Source organism: Topomyia yanbarensis, chromosome 2 (assembly GCF_030247195.1).
Source record: "Topomyia yanbarensis strain Yona2022 chromosome 2, ASM3024719v1, whole genome shotgun sequence".
NCBI classification, from domain to species: Eukaryota; Metazoa; Arthropoda; class Insecta; order Diptera; family Culicidae; genus Topomyia; species Topomyia yanbarensis.
Genome location: NC_080671.1, coordinates 4,965,494 through 4,992,631, shown reverse-complemented (window position 1 = coordinate 4,992,631; position 27,138 = coordinate 4,965,494).

The following is a 27,138-nucleotide window of genomic DNA, read 5'->3' as shown; positions in this document are numbered from 1 at the left end:
AGTAACTTGGGACCTCTGCTGTTCGTACTATATTTCAACGACATCGCATTGCTGCTGGGAGCCGGCTGCAAACTAGTTTATGCTGACGACTTGAAGTTGTACCTTGTTGTTCGTTCTGTAGAAGACTGTTGGCGCCTACAAGGTTTACTACAACTTTTCGTAGATTGGTGTGGCAGAAATAAGCTTGTCATTAACGTGGCGAAATGTCAAGTGATTACATTCCATCGTATTTTATGCCCGGTACAGTTCGATTATAGGATTAACGGTACAATTCTGACAAGAGTTGAGCAGGTGTGTGATTTAGGAGTGCTATTGGACGCGAAACTGACATTCGATTTGCAACGCTCGCAGATTATTTCAAAAGCAACACGTCAGTTGGGATTTATTTCCAAGATTGCTAAGGACTTCAACGACCCACATTGTCTGAAGGCACTGTACTGTTCACTCGTCCGCCCTATTCTCGAAAACGCATCAGTGATCTGGTGTCCGCATCAAGTAACGTGGTGCATTAGAATAGAACGTGTGCAGAAACGATTTGTGCGCATGGCTTTAAGAAATCTACCGTGGAATGATCCAGCTAATTTGCCAGCATATCCGGATAGGTGTCAACTTCTGGGAATCGATACGTTGCAACGCCGGCGAAAAATACAGCAAGCGCTGGTAATCGCAAAACTGATTAACGGTGAGATGGATGCTCCAGAACTTCGTTCGGAAGTAAACTTTCGGATTCCTAATAGAACACTACGTAATACAACACTGCTTCAGCAAAGATTTCATCGTACCTTGTTTGGATCCAACGAACCGATTACCGCATGCACTCGGACATTCACCGCAGTGGAAGAGTTTTTTGAGTTTAATGAGTTGTCCAGTCGCTTCATCAATAAGATAAGCCGCTCTACTGTGCTTTGATGTTTTTATTTGATGTGATATTGTTTTACTTTAGTTTATCAGATGTATTGTTATTTATAACTATTTATAACTCTATCTGTCCATTTAGACTGCAATGTCCGATGGATATAATTATATTAAATAAATAAATAAATAAATAAATATAAAGTGATTATTCAAATTCAATATCACTAATAACCATGCGTCTCCATTGACAGTTTTTTTAAATTTTGACTGCTTATCGCAAGTTTTCGCAAAACTAGCATAGACTCATTTTAAAGAGCTTTCGAATGAGTATAGTGTGATCGCGGGCATTCACGGGCGTCGTTGTTGTTATCGCATTAGAAGTTCGAATTCAATAAAAAATCATGACAAACAGTTATCTAAACACTAACTAAACCAACTAGTGACTAATTTTCGGCAATTTTACGATGAAATTTTATCACACGGATAATTTTGGTGAAGTAATGCAATGCATAAAATCAACCGTTTCTTTGAAAAATGAAAATAATCGAATGTAGTTCCTATGGTCAAATAATGCAAAAAACACTTGAGTTATGACCTTCAAAAAGCTGTCAAAAATCCATTTTACGTTCAAATCACCTAAAATCTCGCGAAAATGTCTCTGTTGGCTCAGCTGATACGAGAAAAATACTAGTGGGGATATCGCATAACCTTCATATACGGACTTAAGTCCGGGCTCGTCCCACTGTGGGGTGGTCGCACAAGCTCAAGCTCAAGCTGAAGCTTTAGGAAACTGAAAGCATGAGATATAAAACTCCGCCTTCAGGAGAAAATGTTTGGATGAAGGCCAACAACAGATGAGGAAAATCAGACTAGAAACTTATTGCCCATACTGGTTATATGTTGGAACAGTGTAATGAACTGAGCTGCTGGAAAAGATGCGTAAAATGATACTCAGGAGTTGAAAAACGGCACGAAATGATTCACCACGTGATCGTAACGATCGATGGAAAAAAACTGCATTCGGAATGGTCGGTGTGACGATAAAACATAATAGTAATTACTAAATGTCATAGCTCCTTTATTACCATTGAATATCCCCCCGTAATACAGATAGGAAAGCGTCACACACGCATACCCATGTATTCAAAAGAAGAATAAATCATTGATTGTTAGTCACTCGTATAAACAAGTCGTTTCATTTACATGGTGTCAGAAGTGTACAAAAATTATTGAAATAATTGTCTGAAAAAATGGCAAACGAAGATTTTAGCTTCGAGCAGAAGGCTATATCATCACTAGGAGCAGTGATTAAGCCTCCGAAGCCACTATTAATAGATGAAAATATGGCGTTAAAGTGGAAACAGTGGTGGCGTCAGTTCCACTGGTATGCAGTAGCAACCGAGTTGGACAGTAAACAACCACATGTGCAAGCAGCAATGCTGCTTAGTTGTATTGGTGAAGACTGCATTCGTGTGATGGATACCTTTGGCCTCACGGAAGCGCAAGAACGAGACATAAACATTCTGAGAGAGAGGTTCAATGCATACTTCGTGCCGAAATCGTGTTTGACCTTCGAAAGATATGTGTACGGCAAAATAGTGCAACATCCAGGAGAGCAATTTGATACGTTCCTAACTCGTGTGCGCGAACAAGCAAAAAAGTGCGCATTTAGCGTGCTTAGTGATTCAATGGTTAAAGATAAAATTATTTCTGGAACTGTTCATACAAAATTGATCCTTCAGCTGCTCAACGATGATCTAGATCTGCAAAAAACAATTGACAAATGCAGAAACCACGAACAATCAGTGAAACAAACGCAAGTGATGCTAGAAAAATCGAGTGCTGAGGTGGATTCGCTAGAACAGAAGAAATTTGAGAAGCGAAGCACTATTAACGAAGAAGCATTTTGGTGTAACCGATGTGGCTATAAACACAGACAAAAATCATGTCCGGCTTTCAACAAAGTGTGCGTAAAGTGCAAGCGTAAAGGTCATTTTGCGGAAAGATGTTTTGGTTTGGGCGGCAGTGAGAAGCGATGCAATAATTATGTGCGAACGGTGTCATGTGAAAAAGATGAGAATGAAACTGAAGAACTGTTAGTGGAAGAACTGTACATCGGAACGGTAAAGTCGGAATTTCGTTTCCCAAAATGTCGTGTTTTGTTGTAGAACGTTGATGTTTCTCACATACAGAACAGTTTTCAACCATCCTCGTAATATCGTTATACATTCCTATCCAAAAGAGCATTTGTTTCGCTCGCCTTATACTTCCTTGGGTTCCTGCATGTCCCGCGTGGATACATGTGTTCATGTTTCAGAAGTTGATGAACACGGTTTTAGATGGTCTGCAAGGGGTGGAGAGTTCCATGGATGATATTTTGATACATGCTGCGACAATAGATAAGTTAAACGAAATAACTAAAGAAGTTTTGCGTAGATTAGAGGCTGCCGGTTTAAAGCTGAATCGAGAAAAATTCGTGTTTGCTAAACCGTCTCTGAAGTTCTTGGGTCATATAGTGTCACAAGAGGGTCTTAAGGCAGATCCCGACAAACTTGCAGCAATTGAACGTATCAAACGCCCTGAAAATAAGGTACAACTTCAGCGCGTATTGGGAATGATAACATATCATGGAAAATTCATTGAAAATCTTTCAGCAATTACGGAACCTCTCAGGCAGTTGCTGATCAAAAACGTTGAATGGCTTTGGGGCGAAGAGCAGGAAAAATCATTTCAAAAAATCAAAAACCTAATGCAGTCTCCTCCGGTTTTAGCTTTTTATGACATCAATGCTGATGTAACGTTGTCAGTTGATGCAAGTTCGAAGGCTCTAGGGGCAGTTTTACTACAGAATGGTAAACCAGTTGCGTACGCATCCAAATCGCTCACATCCGCTCAAGAAAATTACCCTCAAATCGAAAAAGAGGCAGCATCTATTAGGTTTGCCTGCAATAGGTTTCATGAATATGTTTACGGGAAAAACTTAATCATCGAAACGGACCACAAACCATTGGAGTCCATTAGCAAAAAAACACTAGACCGTGCACCTCCACGCTTGAAAAGGATCCTGTTAGATGTATCTCAATATGCTCCCAGAATAGTGTACAAGAAAGGTACGGAAATCCCCATCCCCGACATACTAAGTAGAGATGTTGATAATTGTCTCGAAAAAGAAACATTCGATGAGCTTGAGGTCCATGTCGTTTTACAAATGTCAAAAATAGCTAGATCGGAAATAACGGAGGAGACATCACAGGATCCGGAATTGAGTCAACTAATATCCACTATAATGAATGGATGGCCGCATAATAGACTAGAAGTTCCAGAAATAATAAGAAAATATTGGAATTTTAGGGATGACCTGTCGGTTTACGAAGGATTGGTCTTCCGGGCACATCAAATTTTGGTACCTAATACTCTAAGGCAAAAAATGTTGCTTTCAATCCACGCGGGATATGCAGGAACCCAAGGAAGTATAAGGCGAGCGAAACAAATGCTCTTTTGGATAGGAATGTATAACGATATTACGAGGATGGTTGAAAACTGTTCTGTATGTGAGAAACATCAACGTTCTACATCAAAACACGACATTTTGGGAAACGAAATTCCGACTTTACCGTTCGAAATTGTGGGATCAGATTTATTTCACTTTCAAGGAAGAGATTACATTTTGATAGCAGATAGTTATTCTGGATATTTCGATTTTGTAGAGTTGAGGGAAACTTCATCGAAATCAGTGATGGTTGAGCTTAAACGGTGGTTCTCAATGTTTGGAATTCCTAGAATACTCTATACAGATAATGGCCCACAGTACTCTTCACTTGAATTTAATAACTTCAGCAAGAAGTGGACCTTTGATCATGTGACCTCTAGTCCGCATTTTCCGAGGAGTAACAGCTTATCTGAACGATTCGTGCAAACTGCGAAAAATTTGTTGAGGCGTTGCACAGATGATGGTTCCGATGTACAACTCGCCCTTCTGATGCGAAGAAACACACCTCGAGACCAACAACTGCTATCGCCTAATCAGCGATTAATGGGTAGAGTTTTGCGAACAACCCTACCGACTACGAAGAAAGCGTTACAACCTAAGTTGGTCAAAGACGTCTCGGAGAATTTGAGGCAGCTGATCGTGGAACTTCCAAGGCTCCTGAATTTGTGGAGGGTCAAAATGTAGTAGTGCAAAATACGAAGTCGCACCTCTGGGAAAAAGGGACTATCAATCGCAAACTAGATCAGCCGCGATCGTATATCGTCAAGTTTTCTAACAATCGCCATCTTCGCAGGAATGTTCGAGACATAAAGGCATCTAAAACGAATCCACTTGTACATGAAGATGGTGATTCGTGTACCACCTACGTTCCGAGGCAGAGTGAGCAATCTGAAACGACTACAAGAAACAATCAAACAAATTCAGATGAAGGAGACGACGGAGAAATTGCTGTACAACCATCAACAGAAGAATTCGTAAGAACGAGAAGTGGTAGAGAAGTTCGAATGAGAAGAGATAGTAGATTTGAATATTATTAACTTTCCATTAAAGGGGAGATGTGACGATAAAACATAATAGTAATTACTAAATGTCATAGCTCCTTTATTACCATTGAATATCCCCCCGTAATACAGATAGGAAAGCGTCACACACGCATACCCATGTATTCAAAAGAAGAATAAATCATTGATTGATTTATAGTCGACTGTGATAATTATCGAGACATAACACGCCTCAATATCGCTTATAAGCTACTCTTCCATGTTCTGTTTAGCAAACTACATCCATTGGCAAAATACTTCCAGAAATACCCGGATTGTTCGGTCGCTATAAATAGCACTGGTTTACGACAAAAAATTATTTTTTTCCTAACTATGTTTCCTAAATGTATTTTGGACCACTTATAAACCCCGAAAAGTGTTAATATTTTTTGCTATAGGAAGACTATTTTCTATGTTCTACTTGATTCTCGGAGTTGCTCAGATGATCTTCAGAAGTTTTTGTTTGTCTTCATTTTTCTTATAAATCCATTAGAGGTTCGCTCAGGGTGCCCACTTGGGCCCTCTACTTTTTATTTTGTACGTAAATGACATTACCATTATACTCAAACACCTAAAGATGCTTATAAAAAAATGTCAAAGACGGCTGAAGTATTCCAAAACGAAATCAATCTATTCCTCACAAAAAGCAAAAGTCTTCTTCAACTTAATATAATGAAATGTATCTTAATTATCTTCAGCAGAAAAACTTCAAATATCCCCATAGACATATACTTAGAAAACCAACTTGTAAAAAGTGCGAAATTCTGCGAGATCTAGGCGTAATCTTAGATTCCAAGCTCACATTTGGAGAACATTACAATACAACAATAAATAAAGCAAATAGTATGCTGGACTTTATTAAACATGTCAGCAATAATTTTGAAGACCCTTATACAATAAAATCATTATACAATACATACGTTAGGCCAATTTTGGAACATTGCAGCGTAGTATGGATTCCATACACTGTCATGTACGAAGAACGCATCGAATCAGCCCAAAAACAATTTCTTTTGTACGCACTTCGTAAACTAAACTGGACGACATTTCCTCTTCCATCATATAAAGCACATTGCATGCTCATTAACATACAAACACTCAAAGAATGCCGCGAATTTGCCATGCTTTGCTTTATTAACGACATCATTTCTCAACATGTACAATCCGCATCATTACTTTCGCAAATAAATTTTTATGTACCTAGCCGTCAACTAAGAACTCGTAATTTATTACAAGAACAATCTTTTAGGGCAAACTATGCTAAAAATAACCCCGTCAATAGAATGACGCGTCACTATAATAAAAATTGTGAAATAATTGATCTGTCCATGTCTGAAAAACAAATTAAATTTGGACTTAACCGTAGAAACAATATATACTATACAGGGTGTTTGGTTCATGGTTAAGAACCTCTCGAGGGGTGATTGGCTGTCATGTTTGGAGAAAAAAATCGTTCTACACATTCCACCAAATCCCAACCATTACAAAGTTATTGCACTTTTTATGTTAAAAACTTATTTGTCTTAAAATACCTCTAACTCAAAAGTAGAACAGGTGAGAAAATTTCCTATTGAGTGATGCCCTCACATGTTTCAGCTAATGAGTATAAGTAGCCTTTTTAAAGTAATTTATTGAAAATTAAACAATTTTATTCGATTTTTCGTTCATTTCTTAAAAATCTCAATAGTTAACCTCATCATTTTAATAATCCAAATTGTTAGTATTGAAGAGCTGCATAATTCGTTCTTTGACATGATTCACTTACCATTTCTTATTTTCATGAGTTTGGGTTATTCAACTTGGATATTTTTGTCTCATTTTCACTAATACCAGCTCTAATTGAAAAAGTATGGCACTTATTGTACTTTTTTTTCTTTTTATTCGAAAGCCAGGAAAATTTTACAGAGAAAAATATATTAATTCCTTTCAGTTAAGTGAATTTAGTATTCTTTTAGAAGGAAATTAGTTTAAAGTTAGTGCTATTATTAGCATTTTCGTTAATTTTCTTAAAATAGTAAATAATAAATATCACCATTATTATCATGAAAATAATGTATCTCAGCCGGTTCTACAGTTTTTTCTTTGACTCCATTCAATTATCTCTTTTGGTTTCGACGCAAAATCGTTTTTATCACATCGTTTGATATGCAAAAATAACGATTTCGAACCCACTACATTTGTTACGAGGTCATGCTGTGTTAACTATTAAAAAAATTATTGAAAAGAGATATAGACAATGCTTAACAAAAATAGGTAAATACGAAAGAGAAATAATAAATTTCGTAAATATTTTGATCGGATTACGCAAATTCAGAAAAAAAACTAATTTTAATTGTTTTATATCTCACAATGATTTTTTTATGGATTCTTCCACCAGTTCATATTACCTACTTTTTTCTTGATTTTATTTATTTTTTGTTTATTTGTTCAGTTGTAAAACTTTTCATTGAAACATTCTTCTGTTTTAGATCTTCAACTGAAGCTAGATAATTTTATAGCAGGCGTCATGTTGAAATTGAAATAGCTCATATGTTGAGATCCACTCTGATTTTTTAACAAAATATTCCCAACATAATTTTTTAAATTTACAAAACAAAGTTTGACATTTGAGCTCTACGCATGTAGAATCGTTAGGCTTCTTCTTAACCGGTACTTGTGCTCTTTGTGGTCGATTTCGGAAGCTTTTGACTGCAATGTTCTTCCATTGAGACTTCGTGCAAAAAAATTGAAAAAAGTTAACGTTCTCATAAATTACCACGTGAAGAAAAAAAGGGAGAATTATTTCTGCACAAAAGAAATGAAAACCCGAGTACATATGATGATCACAATGGCCAAACCTCTATATGTGCAGTACAAACAGATTTCGAAGCGGTACCAGAAACTGCGTCATGATTTCATGAACGATCAGGAACTGTACAAATTCAATAAATATAATGAAAGGCTGATGAAAAGTATGTCAAATGGGATAGAAACTTTATGTTGTCAAAGCTCACTGAGAAAGCATAATAGAGTTGTTGCGGAAAAGTTTGCTGGAAAAAAGTCTATGATCTGGCAGTAAATTTTCAGTAATGGCCGTAACCGAGTTATACATCAACGATGGTCTGAAATGCGTCTAGTGGCTAATTAGGTCTCACCGGGACACTCCCTAGTTTTTGCCAAATTAGCTCACTACTACTACTACTACTACTCACTACTGTGAAAATGCGCGATAGCTGTACCGCAATAATGACATCAACGTCCATGAGAATGGGTTGAACTTCCTAAACTTCCCAGAATTCCACCCAATCCAAATCTAAACACTCTATAAATATATAGAACATATGGAAACATGACTAAGGATGCTATTCAGTGACTAGATACCGGAAAAAAGTAGCCGATGATATTGACCAGCAACTAACTTGTACAAAGATTAAAGGCAAGTGTCACGTCCAAAGTTCAAATTTCCATGTGAGAGGAATAAAAACCGTAAAAACCCACAATGTATCTTTAAACTACAATAAACACGCATCATTTTCTTTTAATAACGTTTTGTGCTAAATCATACTTTCAATTAAAAGCGTAGCGATTTCAAATTACAAGATACATAAGTCAAATGATAAAAAAATGTTTTAAATTTTTTTCCAGCCGGTTCATACGAAAACATTAATAGTTCACATGTTATCTGGGGTTAAAAAATGATCAATTTCATAAACTTCAAAAAAATCATGTTGACAAAAATGTGAGGATTATTTTGCGCCATACGCCTTTTTTTCAAGGAACTTGAAAATGTTTAATGGTAATTTCTTCTTGATTTAGGTTATAAACGAAACAACGTAAATTTCAATAATAAAATTAAATAACTGTCTTACAATCAAACCTCTACCAGAAATCTAACTGCTAATGAAGGCTTATCATAACTGAAAGTTTTTGAGCTGTTAGCTTCCCCCCACCTTGTGGGAAAGGCTACGCACTCCTGTGATCAGAATTCGCAATCGACTCTCCTCTTTGAAGCATTCCTACAGCTGTTTCAGTATTTGTTGTTTAAGTAATAATTTTTACAGTTCCAGTTACACCAAATGTAAAATCAAAATAAGTCAACTAATCGAGCACAGCACGAATCCCCCTCTAATACCCCAATACCAACGCTGAATTTTGACTGTGCTGAATTTGTTGACTTATTTTAGCTTCAGTCTACGCCACTCTTCGTGTACCGTAAGACTAACTCCTTTGATTCAAGTAATTCCCAAAACGGCGGCGAAAGGCGTTTTTGTAGACAATTATTTAAATTTGACTGTTATTTGTGCTTTTTGTGACGAAAACTTGACTTCGTTTTCCACAGGTGCAGATTGCCTGCCATATAAATATTTCGTCGTTTATTCGTATAAAACTTCAACTTTATACTTTGAAAAGTAAGATAAAAATCACTGAAATTGCCCCATGTTCAAAACCACTTCGAACAATTCAGAAATAGTTGGAAAACCAGTACGCCGCTTAAAAGCACAACCAGTAAGTAAGTAAGAATTACTGCTCAACTTCTGCTGCAGCTCAGTCTAATCGGTACAAATTACTTCTACTTTCCATTTTAATTATCGAGCAATCTGTAAACCGTTTACTGCCCCGTAGAGCAAACAGATCAACTCTAATAAATTTCCGGTTGCTATCCAGCACCGGTGAAAATTTAATTTATTACAATCTCAGGAAAGTATTCTACCGTGGGAAGGGGTGTGTTTGCTCCCTTTGTTGGTAAATGAGTTTACTTACACATTCTCTAGATATTCTCGCTTTTGCAAAGGATTGCCCTAAAAAAACTCTTTTCATCTGTTTTAGCATCAATTGATTGAACGTTCTACATGTAACAGGTATCAAATTCTCGCTAGGAGAAAGCAGATGCTATACTACAGTAGTATGGGCGCATGTGTATGTGTGAACCTCCGAACAAAAGGAACGAATAACATCCATGGCTTGCTTTATGAGAGCTTCATATTATCGAATTTGGTAGAACGAAAACTTTATGGGTGAATTGGGGAGGGCGACTGGGGGTAAAATGAACTGGGAACTAATTCACATCAATTAGAAATTAGAACACTCTTTATTGCAGTTTTACTTAGCTCATTGTGATGGGTTACCACAAACGTAGAAAGAGCTAGTAACATGCAGAGAATATGTGTCACTTAATCCCACAAGGTGAATATTTTAAAAGGCTTTGTGTTGAAACAAGTAAATTAAAGCCTCCATCGAAAATAACCTACACCAAACTACAAACAAGTTTTTTGCCAGTAATTACAGTAACTGACATTTACGATTAATGTATAAATATAGGGTGTGAATGAGAGTGAAAACCAAAGTAAAGGATATACAATTGTAATTCACAGAACAAATAAACACAAAATAGATTATAAGCAGCAAAACACCAGCTGAGTTTCCAATGTTGCAATACTTGTGTCTTTGCAGAATATCCTCATGGAACCTTTTCTAATAGTGTGCATCGATGGTTCGGTCTATCGAAGTTGTTGCTGCAATCATCTGGATAAGATCTGCAAACTGAAGTCGTCGAAAACCGTAATATCTCCCCCATATCAACTTCAGGACCCAATAAGTTCAACGGCTGGAGGATGGTTTAGCTCCAAATGCCACAGAATACTTCGAATTTCTATCTCAGATTCCTCGGATTCAGACAATGCGCGAACAGTTGTTTCGCTGAATGCTCACTTCAATGTTCAAAACTATACTCAGAAATTTGACAAAATTTTCAAAATAATTTTTTTCGGTTAAATAGTATCACATTTAAACCCGCCCTACTCTATCTTTTCTCCTTCTTGACAAAGAAACCCGTCGTCCTCAAACAACGCAAGAAATCTACCAGAGCAAATCACTATACATATTATTAATTCTGTCAGTACGCTGCTTACTGCGTATTCAATTATACGTATGCTGTTAACAGCAACGCAAGGCATAGTTTTTGTCTGCAAATGTTTTTTTATCTTTCCAATATCCATTACAATATGTCCCATTTTAAAACACTTCAATTAAAATACGATAAGCTGATCTCATTTCTGTGGTGAAATGATTTATAACATTTATCGAATGTAAATCTTAATATGCTCAACTATACTGCCCTTGTATGCAAAAGTGACGTAAGTGCCACTTTGGTCAAATTTCATTTTTTCATATTTCTGAGTTATCCACAAAAATCCACGTCTTTCAGTGTAATTGTCTTTAAAAAATTATGCAAAATGACCTTTTAAAGCGAGAAAAACAAAGTGACGTAGACGCCATTTTTTACCAAAGTGACGTACCGGTGCATTATAGTGTTTAAAGTATATTTAACAAGGTAAAACAATTTATTCTTAAGCTGTTGTGTCATAAGTAATGTTTGGAGCTAGATAAGCACCATTTTTATGAAAATGGCTAGGGTGGTGTTATAATTAGGCTAGGGTGGTATTCAAATTAATTTTTTAGTATGATAAATTTTTTTAACCTTTTATATTTTATAAAAAAGTCTCCTGTGCAAGTTCGAATGCTTCTTTAAAGCAGCAAGCGTAGTCTTTTTCAACATGGATTTTTCGTACCACAATAATGTACGAATGTATCTTGGTGAAAACTTTTGTTCAAAACCTTGACCGCTGTTGTTCTATATTTCATCATTTTAGTGCGCAATTGGGCTGGCACTAGTTACCATCAGGGGTTCTGAGCATTTTGCACGGTAAAGCAAAGCATATTGATTCAAGCGCAAGACTTTAAAAGGTCTTAGGAGTTTTTGCAGCGTTTTCAAAAAAATGTTGCTTGAGATCTGTATTTTGTACAGCAAAACACTTCGAGAAAAAATTGCAAGGAATAATCTCTTCTTCACAAAAAAACAAACGCTGATCAAAAAGTTGTGTATTTTTCAAAAAATTAAAAAAAATTATCAAAAATTAAAACTACAAAAAAACTCATTTTTTGAAAACTTTAATTTTTAACAACGAAAGTCTAAAGAGAATGGAAACATTTATTGTGGTTGCATCGCGAAGAAGTAATTGGTAAAAATGTTTTTTTGTAACTGCTTTGAACATGTTTCATGCCTAACTGGCAGACAAAAACATACTTCTATTACAGAATACGATTCCCAAAGATATTTTAAATTCTGTTTTCTTTCTTTCTTTTTCGTGAGTTGTCCTGCTGGAGCTGCAGAACTGAGGTCACGGAAGGGCACTCCATCAGAATCACTCATTACTGCTTAAGTTCAATTGTAGCAGACCATGATCCTGATTGTGATATCGAGTGTGCGCGCGTATGGACTTTACGATCGCGTGGGAATGAACGTTTATTGGTGTGTTTATTTATTTATTTATTTCGTCAATCAAATGTAGACTACATTATATAAATATTAATTGCTTATATACTATCCTGTAAACTATTTCTATGTACTATGATGCCGTAAAGAGTTGAAAAACTGTTTTAAACTTGTTCGGGGCATGGTAAGGTCAATACTTTCACAATGCTCGTTATACACAGCCATCATCTGGTTTAGTGGTCCGAATTTAGCATAGTCTGTACGGTGATGACCTATCGCGAACAAATTTCTATTGCGTAATTGACGAGTAGGAGCATATAAATTTAATTTTGACAATATGTAAGATGAGTCAATACGCTGCATGACGATATCGTTTAGAAACGAGATCATAGCATAGTCCCGACGTTCTTTCAATGTTTGAATATCTATTAACATACAACGTGCTTCATAAGATGGAAGAGGGAATACTGTCCATCTTAACTTGCGTAGTGCATATAATAGAAACTGTTTTTGGATTGATTCAATTCTCACTTCGTGTTTTTTTTATGAATGGTGACCAAACAATACTACAATATTCTAAAATAGACCGAACATATGCTACGTAAAGAGTTTTAATTGTGTAAGGATCTTGAAAGTGATATCCGAAGCGTTTTATAAAATTAAGCATATTACTAGCTCTATGAACAATTGTGTTGTAATGTTCCACAAATTTTAATTTTTTATCTAAGATAACTCCTAAATCTCTTATTTTATCGCATATCTGAACGGTTTGATTACCTAATGTAATTGACACGGAAGCCGTGATTTGTTTTCTGCTAAAAGTCATGAGATTACATTTTTTAACATTTAACTCCAATAAACATTTACAACACCATGTATAAAAGATTTGTGTTTCATCGTGAAAAACATTATAGTCATTATTATTTCTAATTTCTAAAAATAGCTTCATATCATCCGCATATATGAGAATATTAATGTTTTTTAAAATAAGAGAGATGTCGTTGACATATAAAATAAAAAGAAGAGGTCCTAAGTGTGAACCTTGCGGAACCCCCGAAGTAGCTTTAATTATATCAGATTTCATCTCATAGAATTTTACTATTTGCTGACGATCTGTTAAATACGACTTAATCCAATTGAGGAGTCTCATCTCGATTCCCAATTTTTCAAGTTTGAATATTAACATGGGAATGTCCAGCTTATCGAAAGCTTTGCTGAAGTCAGTGTAAAGAGCTTCTATATGATTTCCTTTATCCATGGCATTTAACGAGTAATCAACAAATTCTAAAAGGTTTGTACTAGTTGAACGGCCTTTAAAAAACCCATGTTGTGAATTTGTTATTTTATGTTTGACTTGGTTGAAAATGGTTTTATTTATGATGGATTCGAAAAGTTTGGGAAAGCAAGACAGAATGGCAATTCCACGATAATTGCGAATATCAGATTTTGTACCCGATTTATAAATAGGTATTAAAAAAGATTTTTTCCAATCTTTTGGGAAAATACCAGATTCTAGTGACTTATTGAACAGCCAGAATAAAGGTGACGTAAGCTCAGTTGCTAAATTCTTTATGAAAGCAGGTGGAATTCCATCAAGTCCGGAGCCTTTAGTGGCATCTAGATCATTGAGACCAGACAAGATATCTTGAACATTAATGTGACTGACACCAACATCCCTTGAATAATCAGGAAAATAAGAAAAATATTCAAAGTCACGATCATTGTCTGAATAGTTAGAATAAGTTTCTTGAAAAAATGTTGCGAAGAGATTACAAATATCTTTTGAAGTTTCACCCTCTTTCCCATCTAAAGACATTTTTGATGGGAAGTTGCATGAATTCAACTTAGTTTTGATGTAATTAAAAAAGTTTTTTGGGCATGACTTGATCTCATTTTCAGTTTTTGCATTATATACAGTTAGTGCCGAAGAAATAGCCAAAGTTAGTTGGTCACGAATGTTAAGGTATTTTTCCAAATTATCCTGATTATTGTGTTTTCTGTAAATTTTGTGAGCTTTTTGCTTCCGATTTTTTAAATTAATAATTTCCTTGTTGAACCAAACTGGATTTTTGGATGCATGATTTCGTCGTTTTTTAGTGAGTGGAACTTCCTCCTGTATTGTTTGCCATAAAATATTATAAAAGATCTCCACTCCACATTCAACGTTCACTTGATTCTTTAAAAGGGACTGCCAATTAGCACTGCTTAATTTATATTTAATATTTTCATAATTTGCTTTTCTATAATCGAAAACGTCCTCGAAGTCACAATCAATGAAATTATGATTCTTGTGCACAAAAATAGAGAATTCTATTGCTGTGTGAAACGTTTCATTTTTCCATAAGGGAGAATGAGATTCATCAACACAGAAATCTTCATTAATGTTTGTTAATAGCAGATCTAAATAACGATTGTGTTGATTTTTTATATGGTTTATTTGATTGAGTCCTAGCAATGCATATTCTCAAACATATATTGTAATGTTTCGTTATCACCAACGACAGGAAGTAGAATGCTCTCATTTTCAGAGTCAGGAATAAAATCTAAGTTGCGCTGATTAAAATCACCATAAATATGAACTTTGAATTCTGGAGGAAAATTAGAGATTATTTCTTCAGCTGCTTGAAAGAAAATCTCATATGTTGATTTGCAAGCTAGGTCCGGAGGAAAGTACACTGAGACAAAAATGTGGATTTCATCAGCGATATGTGCTTTAACCCATACATGTTCAAATTCTTTGAATTTTGGTGAGACAATAAGATCGGAATTAAATATAGATGAAACTGCGATGAGAACTCCTCCACCTGACATTCTTTGGGTTAGTCGTAAATCACGATCATCTCTAAAAACATTATAGTCACTACCGAAAACCTCTTCAGTTTTTATATCCTCATTCCAACTTGTTTCGGTACCTAGAATTATCGAAAATGAGGAGCCTAATATATTCTTATGGATTTCGTTCATCTTTACGGCGCTCCTCATTCTATTAAAATTTTGACAGTAAACCAAAATTTCAGTGGCTTTCGAAGAAGTTGGTTGTGATTCGTTATTGTTTAAAACTATTGTACTGTTACCAGCTGCGTCATGCTTGTCCTGGTCTGCCTCTGAGAAGTGCGGTAAAATTGGCGAAAACACGAACGTTCACAGGAGCAAGATGAACAATGATGTTTATTGTTATGGTGATTGTTGTTAAGACCATTGTTGTTCCTATTGCAAATGCTGTTTCTGTTGTTGTTGCTGTAACTGCTGTTTCTATTTTCGTTGTGGTTGTTGTTATTTCTGTTGTAGTTGCTGTTTTTGTTGTAGTTGCTTATTCTGTGATTATTATTGTTGTTGTTGTTGTTACTGCTGTTAATGTTGTTGTTTCTGTTTCCGTTGTGGTCGTTATTGTTTATGTTGTGCCTGTTTCTATTGAAATTGTTGGTGGTATTATTGGACTTGTAGCTGTTGTTTTTGTTGCTATTGTTGTTGTTTCTATTTTGGTTGTAGTTGTGATTATTGTTATTGTTGTACTTATTGCGGCTCCTGTTCTTATTGCACTTGCTATCTTTGTTGTTGTAGTTGTTATTGTTATTACTGTTGGTATTGCTGTATCTTGTACCCTGTTTTCTTCTCGATTTTTTACTCTTTGCTGCTTTATCTTTCTCTTTTTGTTGTTTAATGCGACGCTGTTTACGTAAGTCATATTCTGACCAGTCGGAGCGCCACACTCTTTTCGAACCAAGTGTGCGCCATCCATCTTTTGCCACTTGATTATGCTGCGAACCTGAGATAGCAGTTTTGTTGGAAACGACGGCCAATTCGTCCATCAGACTGGGGGGAGACACCGCAGGTGTCAAACGAGCATTATTAACACTGGTTTCCAGGGTACTAATTGTCGCGGCAATTGCCCTTACTTCGTCTATAATATCGTCGCCAACAGCGCTGGCTTGTGATTTTATTTCGTCAAGAGCATCACGAGCAGAAAACGACTGGTTACCGGTATGTTCGTTGCATTGAGACGCCATGTCAATGGTTATTACGCTTAAATTTTGAACTTCGCAGCATATTTTTTTTAGCTCACGAGTCAGGTCAGTTGTGAGCTCCACCACGTACTCCTCAATGCGCTTCCTTGTGGATTCCATAGATATGTTGAATAATGACGTTGTATGATTTTTTAAAACAACGAGCTCATCGGCCTTATTGACCGCGTTGTTTTCCATAGTGCGCGATAATGTTGACACCGCATAATCAACTTTCGCGCAGGTGATATTATTTACATTAGTCACCGCTTCTTTTAGCTGGTGATCAATGTTATCGAACAGTTCACCAAATGCGTTCAACTTTTTGATGTCAGCAGCCATTCGAAGATTGGAATCCGTTTGCGTCTTGATTAAATTAAAGAGCTGCTCCTGTTGGAAAAGCACTTTACGAGTGTCAATCCCCGTTTTAAGATTATGCTGACGATCCGAGCATAGAGGAATCATAAAAGACGTGATGTGATGCTCTTGGTGCCGTTGCACTCCTACACAGGCCGCGTGATACGATTTGTTGCAAAACTCGCTGTGTACTTGAGACCGCGTAAATCGGATTGGATGTGCTGTAAAGGTCACTAAATCATTGGGGGCGTTTTTGTGTTAGCGAAATCTTTGACGTAGTCGCGCGTGGATGAACGCGATTGTATGTGTACCATCGCGAAGGGCTCGGGCGTTTGTATGTTATTGTGTTCGATTGCGTGGGCGTTTGTTTGTCGCGTAGACGTTTGCATGTCGCGTGTACTAGCGTGTCACTTCGCATGCATAAATTCGATTTGAAAACCGGGTTCATTCACATATTCGCGCGTGTGTTCTTAGATGATAGCACAGACCGTGAATCTAATACTTAATTTTCAGTGTATGGTTCAGATGCTAGAAGAGAGTGATTTCTCTATCACTATCAACTCTATCACTTGAGTTCCCGGTCATGTCGCCATGGAACGTATTGTCTAGTGGATATGAGCGTCGTTTTTATCTGATTGATGAGGGCATGGAATCTAGGCTGCTAGGGCCGAGAGGAAGTACATCCGCACGTAATTAAGACATGATTGCGAGAACAAGATCGTGTGTAGCTTTATTCTTGAGACCGCGTTCGTAAATTTATAGGAGCTAAAACGTTCACTTAGTCACCAGAGTGCAGGCATGCATAATAACGGTGCTACACCGTGTGCAATTCCTGTGCACTGGCTCATAATGTATCAGAGCTAAGTTCGTTGAGCTAGCTAGTAGCACGAGCACCGATGAGCGAGAGTTCTTGCTAGCACGGTGATAGCTAACACGCTGTTCCAAGCTATAGCTCAGCTATAGCAAAGTAGAAAAAATACAACGCGTTAGTATAACAATGCTTGCATCGTTTTTTGCAGAAACTTGTCGCACATTCACCGACATATTTTTTCATGCTTTGTCCTATTCATTCGTTTAATGGCTTACTCTACTGCACCGTTCTAGCTCACCGGGCAGGCTTACCGTGCTAGCTCATTGAGCTCAATTGTGCCAGCTTACCGCGCTAGCTCATCGTGCTAACCCGTTGTGCTAGCTCTTCGAATCCTACAGCTCGAGCACGAAGGATATCTAGCACGAGCGTTGTCAGTTCTTATTGCATTTGCTTCGTTCAAAGTGTCCTCTCAGTTCGTATTAGGCTCTCGTACTGTGCTTCATGCATCCCTGCCGGAGTGTTATGCTGTTAGCAAGATCGTAAGCGTAGGTATGCGTGGATGATCGCGAAGGGCTCAAACGTGTGTATGTTAACGTGTATGTCGTGAGTGCTATGAAACTTCACGTGTATAAATTCGATTTTATAATCGTGTATCTATTCGCATATTTGCATGCATTCTTGAATGATCGCGCGCTGACCCTGAATCTGATACTTAATTTGAAATGTATGGTTCAGATCCTAGAAGAGAATAACTTCTCCCATATCACTAGAGTTTTCGGTTATGGCCAAAGAGGCATCGACGTAAAATAATATGATATATAACACAATTTCTAGTATGCCATAATTTTATAAACGCACAACATTATTGTCAAAAAAACTGCTTCTTTGCACAAAAAGAAATTGATTACTGAATATAAAAATAAGTGTCCACGCCTTTTGCACTTATGCTCATCATGTTCCTTGTGTGTATCAAGCTGTCCGATCAGATTATCTGGCTGAAAATCTAACGTAAAATTAAATACTCCATTGTGCTTAACAGCCTCCTTTCTGTATATAATGTTCTTCGAGTACGTTAAAATTGTCGGTTCAACCTTTCAAATGAAAATAAAGAAAAAAAACCTATTAACCTATTTAAAATGGAAAATTTGAAAGAATCCACTGCAGATTTTAATTGTATTATGTTTCAGGACTACAGAATACAGTCGAACTGCAGCGGTAATAATTTGATCCCGAAAAAGATTAAAAATAGAAAATATATAATCCGAGTACCTTCATAGGAGGCAAATTGAGTTGAACAAAATGCTAGGGGCAGATCACTCTAGGAATGTATAACAAATTAGCATCAAATTAGAAAAATGCATTTAATTGCCATTTTTGCATCAACTTTGCACTCCCTCGCAGAAAAGTTTTTTAACAAACGTACTACGCTGATCCACTTCGAGCACTATATTTTTCATAATGGAAATTAATCGAGTAAATTGCGTTTCGACTTGAGAGAACGCCTTCGAATGAGCTATGAAAACTTTTCATCATTGCAGCTGCGATTGCCAACTTATTAAGTGGTGTAGCTAGTAGAGTCGGTGGTATGTGTAATTAAAATTATCTCTATACTATGTAGTCAACATCTAGTAGCTATGTCATTTGATATTTTATTGCCGAAGTATGAGTGTGGCTGAACCCTATCACAACACTTGTGATCGTTTCGCTCACGGTTTGAGAGCGAAAAAAATCAGATGCATTTACGCTCCAGAAGATTTGTTTTGGGTGAGGGTATTTTTGAAATAGTCCTGACGATTCAGTGCCAGAGGTCGATGTTTGACGCCATTTTGAAAACCAAGATGGCACCTTCCGGTATTTTTTTAGGAAAATCCGCGTAAAAACACGTTAAAACTTGATTGTATTAACATGAACTGTTCCAATCCCTAAGAAGAGCTAACGCACTCGGTCCACGAGCAACTACCGTGCACCTCCAAGACACTAGACCTATCTAGTCAACCGACGACTGAGTACGTTTCTATGAAAAGAGACTCGTTACAGTAGTCGACCTGGGATCCACCGACAAACTGATCGATTAAACGGGGGCAGAAAATCGTCATCTTGGAGGTAGCGAAACTCTCCAACAAAAAACAGCGCGAAGACATACTGCGAGAGCAGCATTCATGGGGCGCCCGAGGTAACCTCGACGCCTTCACAGAAAATTTTTTAAAAGATCGGTCGACTTTAGGGAAGCCAACGAAGTCCCATAAGGATCCGTGCTCACCGCAATGCTCTTCCTCGTTAGGTTGAATTCCGCGTTCTCTTAACACTCTCTTGGAATTAAAAGGAAGGTATCTGTCCGAAGTGATTTAAATGTGACATTCCCGTAAGCCGCTCAAAAAGTTGTTTAAATCCGTATTCTCTTAACTACCCTAAGGAGTCTACGTAATTGTTTATGCGACCCAATCGTCCTAGTCACCTTGGGGAAAACGATCCTCTGCAGTGACCATCAACGCTGTACGATCGCCATCCCAAGAACAATAGGAATACCGCTATCAACATTTGTCGTGATATGATACACAGCAGGATCTTTTATGGGATTGAGTATACCTATCTTAACCGGAATACTTAAAATATAATGAAGCGACTCTGCAAAGATTCGACTTGCTACCAAGCACACCTACGTCAAAGCTAGAGTTCTAATTTGCCACTGGATAGTACCAGGGACAGCATTCAGGTGAACTTTCGAATTCCTTGAGAAAACATCGGAACACGAGTCCTTCATTCTCACCATGGCCACGGTTCTCCACAAGGAGTCAGCGCAGTAGCGATGGCACGAAAATTCACCGACATCTCTACTGTTATCTTTTCTAACTGATGCAAAGCCATAAAAGACATCGAGAGCAGCTCCTCCAGACCATCGATGCCCTCCGCTACTCACAAACTACCACATGTTTGATACCGGAGCACAGCGGGATCAAAAGCAGACGCCAACTATCGACACCATCCGAGAGCTCAACATCAAGATTTGGCACAATGAAAATGTGATGTGATGAGAAGTCCTGAAGATCAAACGCTAAAATGATCATGCTTCCTGGAGTTCTGTGTGCCCCCTGTATCAAACTCGACCTAGGCAGTTACGCCGCATCATCGACTACAGTACCTAGCAACTAATTCAACACGGCGAAGCCGCTCAGTTTTCCAACCGATGTAATGAGTTCGATTCCGCCACCGACGCCCCTCTGTTTGCCGCGGAACTTGGATGTTATGCCGGCAACCTTTCTTGGTCAGGTAAAGCTAAGGAGGGTATATGTCCTCCCGAAGCTACTCAATATACTGCGCACCCTGAGTTTGGTCCACTATTGCAGCTTGCCAACAACGTAATTAGGTCGATTCCGTCACCGACACCCAGATCATGTTGATCATGATGTTATTGTGCTGACCGAAACGTGGCTGAATGATCATATCAACTCGCTCCAATTATTTGGCTCAAGGTAGTCGGTATACCGTAAAGATCGCGATCCTTATAGTGCAGGAAAGAAACGCGGTGGTGGTGTGCTCATTGCAGTCTCCAACCGATTCTCATCCAAACACAAAAACGGCACTCACAATCTCGAACAACTCAGGGTAAATATTCGTGGCCTATACACTAATCTCTGAGTGGGTGATTCCGCAAATGATGTAGAAATTATTCAGAAGCACATAGACTCCGCACTTGACATCGCAACTTCCATTGAACTCAACACGGCACATATACTATTTGGTGATTATAACCAATCTGGACATTTTTGGAAGAGCCCCCCTCCTCCGGGTATGCCTTCCCAGACCCTTCTTAATCAACCGTTTCGAGGGCAAGTACTATCTTACTGGACGGAATGTCTGCACTGATCATGCGACAAATATCTACAGTGAATAATAAGCGAATCCTGGACCTCCTGTTTATAAAAGAGGAAGTTTCAATAATCAGAGGCATTTGAACCTTTAGTTGCTGTAGACGCACATCATACTCTACTTCTAGTAACGCAGATTTGTCCACACCTGGTTCTCTATGACGAGATGGAGCATGTGAGGAAGTTCAACTTTTCGTAGACTGACTTCTCAAGACTTCATAACTCACTACAAAAAATCGACTGGGAAACTTTCTTGAATTTCGCGATCGATGTAGATGTTGCCGTAGCAAAATTTGCACTGGTGCTAAAACAGTTTTTCAATATACATCTGCCTGCACCTTGTCCCCGAAGAAAACCAGCATGGTCCAACAACCGGCTACGTAAACTGAAAAGATTGCGAGCAGCTGCGCTTCGACATTACAAAAAGGGAGTTCACTCTAGTAACAGCTACAAAACATTTTATCGCTTTCTCTACTCAAGACACGTAGCACAAACCCAATCCAACCTAAAACGAAATCCAAAACAGTTTTGGTCCTTTGTAAATGGGAAACGTCAAGAAAATGGCATTCCTTCCAGTTGGTTCCTCGCAAACGAAACGTCTGATACTCCCAGCGGTATTTGTAACTTGTTCGCAAAACATTCCTCAAATGTGTTTAAAAATGAACCAGCTAACTCAACTTAGGTGGACAGTGGCCTTGAAGATGTCCCTCGTGATGTAATCAATTTTGGAAGCATTCAATTTACTGGCGAAGATATTCTAGCTGCCAAAAGCAAGTTAAAGTCCTCTACATTGGTGGGGCCAGATATGATTCCTTCCATTATACTGAAAAGATGCGCAAGCGCATTGTGTAAACCTTTGCGAGTAATCTTCAACCGCAATCAGTGTTTCCCGTGTGTTGGAAAAAATCAGCAATGTTTCCCGTTTTTAAAAAAGGTGATGCGCAAAATGTTGCAAACTATCGTGACATAATCTCGCTCTGCGCTGGATCAAAGTTGTTTGAGAGGAAATAGTAGGAAATGTGCTCTTTCGTGAGACCAAAGCATACATATCGAAGGACCAACATGGCTTTTTTGCAGGCAGATCAACAACCACCAATCTAGCCCAATTTACATCGTACTGCATTAAAAACATCGAAGAGGGATCACAAGTAGACACTTTATACACTGATTTTAAAGCTGCCTTTGATCGTGTAGACCACTCTCTTCTTCTGACAAAGATCGAGCGGCTGAGTGCTCCATAAAATTTTACAGGATGGCTTAAATCATATCTCGTAGATCGTTCTCTGACTGTGAATTTAGGAAGTGACGTGTCACATAGCTTCATCATAGTTAATTTCTGTAATGTTATTGTAATACTGTATACCATGTATTTAATTTTGTTAATTTATAATGTGAGATCATTGTAATCAGGTGAAAAAACGTACGAAAAGATTATTGGGTTTCCTTGTTGATCTTCCATAAAGATTGTGAAACTTTCGTATAGATTGTAGATCTTTCCTGACGTAGAGCCAACAAGTCTCGTTTCCTGCAGTATGCGGAGCTTCCCCAAACTTTTTGAAGATCTCCGAACCTCCCTAAATTATGTAAAACTTTTATAAATTTGCTAGAAATTCTTATGAGTTCGTGGAGCTTTCTAAAAGTTTGCGAAATTTCACCGCAATTCGCAGAAATGCAATGGTATTTGTAAAACTTCTGCCGAATTCTCAGATTTCCCCTGAAGATTCGAAAACTTTCACTAACCTAGCCAAACATCCTTGACATTTGCGGAACTTCTTTATTATTTAAAAATATTTCCTAAAATTCGAACAAAGGTCCCAAAAGTTCTTTGAAGTTTGCAAATCTTCCCTAGCACAAAATTGGTCCACAGTTTACCGAAATTTGCAGAGCATCCTTGAAGTTATCAATACTTTCTCGAGATTCAACGATTTTTATATAATTCCATCCAATTTCTCACTGTAAGAAACTTTTCGCAGTCCGTTCGACGAGACTCGAACTGTAAATTCATTTATTATTAAATTAAATTCAAATCATTTGTACTATGTACTTACAATTAGATTCTTTCTCTATTGGTGACAATTGCCTTGACTAACCTGGGGTTGTATAGGTTATGTTCTGGTTACCTATGATAGAGAATTAGGTTACTAAGGGATGCGCAGGGATATTAAATATATATTACTTTAGATTACTTTCGTGGAATACAATCTTGACGCGGGTTTTGGAATAATCGTTTGATATAACTATCTGCTAAAGCGATTGAAATTATATTAATAGGAATAACTGATCGTTGAAGGTTGAAGATCGAACTAATCACCTGCACTGAAATCAATAGCACACCGTACTTTCGATAATTTAGATAACTTAAAAGAAACTAACTGGGTATAGCTTTAAATATTTCACGTGAGTGTTATCTTAGCGAATACAACCTTCTTGCATGTGGTTTCTACCTATCAAGTCCATTTAATTGTCACGATCACCCCTGCTGTTTGCTTTGACGCATGACGTCGATCGCATACGATCACGGTGCTGCTCGTGAACGAGGGGCTAATCCTGTACGTATTTTAACACTCACATTGCTCGGTGTAAATGGACCTGCGACCACACTCTTCAACTTGTAACTCTGGAGTAATCCGATCGTAAAAAAAATCAATAGCAGTCTTTGGCGATTTTACACTTTTCATTTGAGCAGAGAAGAGAAATACTGCTTAGAATAAAAAAAAATCACGAAAGTTCTCACAAAAGCGAATCGGATTTGTTGCTGGTTTTTCTAGCTTTGATTTGAGAGTGCACTCGTATGACGTTTCAACTAGTATAACTTTTGAGACTGGCTCGTATAAATCGTTGCAAGCGGTAAGGTCGAGCTTCGCTAAAGCGTACAGTATATAACAGAAAATGTATTATTGTATTACATATCATAGATTTTACTTTTCTGATTGATATTATGCTTATTGCTGTATGTAATCATTGAACTCTCGTTTTCTAAAACGGCATTATCTGTTATTTTTGCGGGGCGTCCGGAGAATCATCCAGTTTCAACGGAATGTTCTCTAATAACCTGGTCCGACGGAAATGCTTTTATTAATTTTGCACAGTGAAGAGTAACTCGTAAGGAACCTTTACTAAGCAGCACATGATTGCAGAGACCTCTTTTTAAGTAGTGGAACGTGATCTTCCGCATGGGTGGTGGATTTTTCCATTTGTCATAATTTGGCGTGATAATAAACCAATTCATGCCCATGCTGTTTGTGGACAACAACATATTTAAACAGCTATAACTTCTGATTGAGGCAAGATTTGCTCACAAAAATAAGTAAGGCTAATAAATGGGACTATTGCCTTTCATTTGAGTACTAACAGTTTCAAGGATCAGCTCTAGTACTGAAGTTTTTGCTATTATTCCGATGGGATTTCGATGGAGCAGTGCTGCCAGGGATACTTTACGTTGCCGACGGAAAATGATTTTTTCATAACTCTTCGTTATGTTGCAATATTATTCAAAACTGATAAAACTTATCAATTTAGACTGTCTTTGGCTACGTTTTCCACGCAATTGGACTATTGTAAATATTCTAGAAGGATTGCATTGAGCATTGGAAGGAAAAAATTCAGCAGCTTCTAGCACTGCAGAGGATCTTTGGAAAATAGCTTTTCGTGCTTCTTGACCTCACCGTTTTAAAACAAAAATAGTTTTGAAACCCTACATGCACTACATTTTTTGAATTCCAATCCTATGCAGTGAAAGCTAATGGGAGTACTTAATAGAGATGGTCGGGTTCGGGTTTTTAGACCCTACCCGAACCCGACGGGTTTCGGGTACTATAAATTTAAGCTTCTCGGGTTCGGGTCAGGTTCCTGGTTTTAAAATTTGAAATTTTCGAGCTCGGGTTCGGGTTTTTCAATTTAGAAATTGTCAGGGTCGGGTCGGGCTCGGGTTTTAAACAAAACAACTCAACCATTTCTTGACGCAGTCTATAAACAAAACCCAGTCTCTTTTTATACTACGTGATACGAACTGAAGACACATATAACCGTACCAAATGGTAGTACCTTCAAATCGCTAGAATTTGTCGTATTTTCTGGTGCTCAAATATAGTATTTTTTCATTCTTGTATAAAATTCTGCCTCTTCAGATTCGCAAACTGACTGAATTATTTTATGTTTTAAAAGAACATTCATGAGAGAGCATTCAACAATACGTGTTTCACATCTAAAATCTCTTTGCGATTTATTTTTCACGATAATTAGTAATAAATCAAGTCAACAGGAATTTATCGGAAAATATTGGTTCAACTTTCTGTTTTAAAATATTAATTTCGACAGATACTTTAAAAGCGATACGTATGCCGCGGTCAGAGTAAATGCGTTAAACTCAGCTAAAGCGTACAGCAAATAGTGTCTAAAGCAAAGCGAGCAGAAATCTACGGGAAGTAGAAACAATAAAAACCAATCTATTGATCCGCTCCTGATTGGTCGTTTTGACAGTCGCGAGAAATCGAACAGTGGGTGTTACGAGTGCACTATATGGTAGTACTTTTTGCGACATATTGATTTATAATTGTCCATTAACTCTACAACGGTTTAGTGACTTTTTCTCTAAGTAAACGGTTTTGTGGGATACATTCGTACCCCAGAACTAAAATCGCTCTAATATGCCTAATTTTTATAAAATTTATAATTAAATTGGGTAGTTTTATTCTAAAACATACAATTTTACACAAGTTTTTCGCTTACTATGTATCGATGTTTTGCTTTTTAAAAAAGTTATAATAATGTCTTCGGAATTATGTAAACATGACAAAACATTAACGTAAACGGTTTTGTGGGGTAAATTTGTACCCCAAACAAACTTTAAGCGGGCACTGATAAGTTGGTCAAATGCAACAAATAGTTTGTACCTGCTTTAATGGAAGTTTAATAATAATCAAATTGATTTATGAAAAAGATTGCTTGCAGTTAAAATAAACGGTAAATATTGGCTAAAAAGGGCGTTGTAGCCCGGGGAGGATTTCACAATTCCCATATATTGAAATCACAAAATTGGTGGTTCTGCTGTGGCCAATTACCATAACTAATTTAATACATGTGATAAATCATACAAAACGGCCTTGCAGGAATGGTTTTACATTTCTTAGAAAAGAAATGTATAGAATTCGCTTTTGATACATTATTCGAAATTTTAGGTTAAGTACGACGGGCAAGGTTGTTTGAAACCGTCACCATTAAGTTTTTTTGTTTCCCCATGAGTTAGCGACCTATTTATTTGTAACCCGTCAGGGTAACAATTTAGCACTGGGTGAAAATATACCTATTTGTACGTACTCTCTCCGTAGAGTGCATTGTTTATGTAACATAATGCTCACCACTGTTCCTTATGATCGTTCACTTTTTCTCGTAAATTTTGTTTGTTTTAGCTTTTGTGAACGATTCTGTTGGTCTAGATAGGTGTAGAAAATTTTGTTTCATATTTCT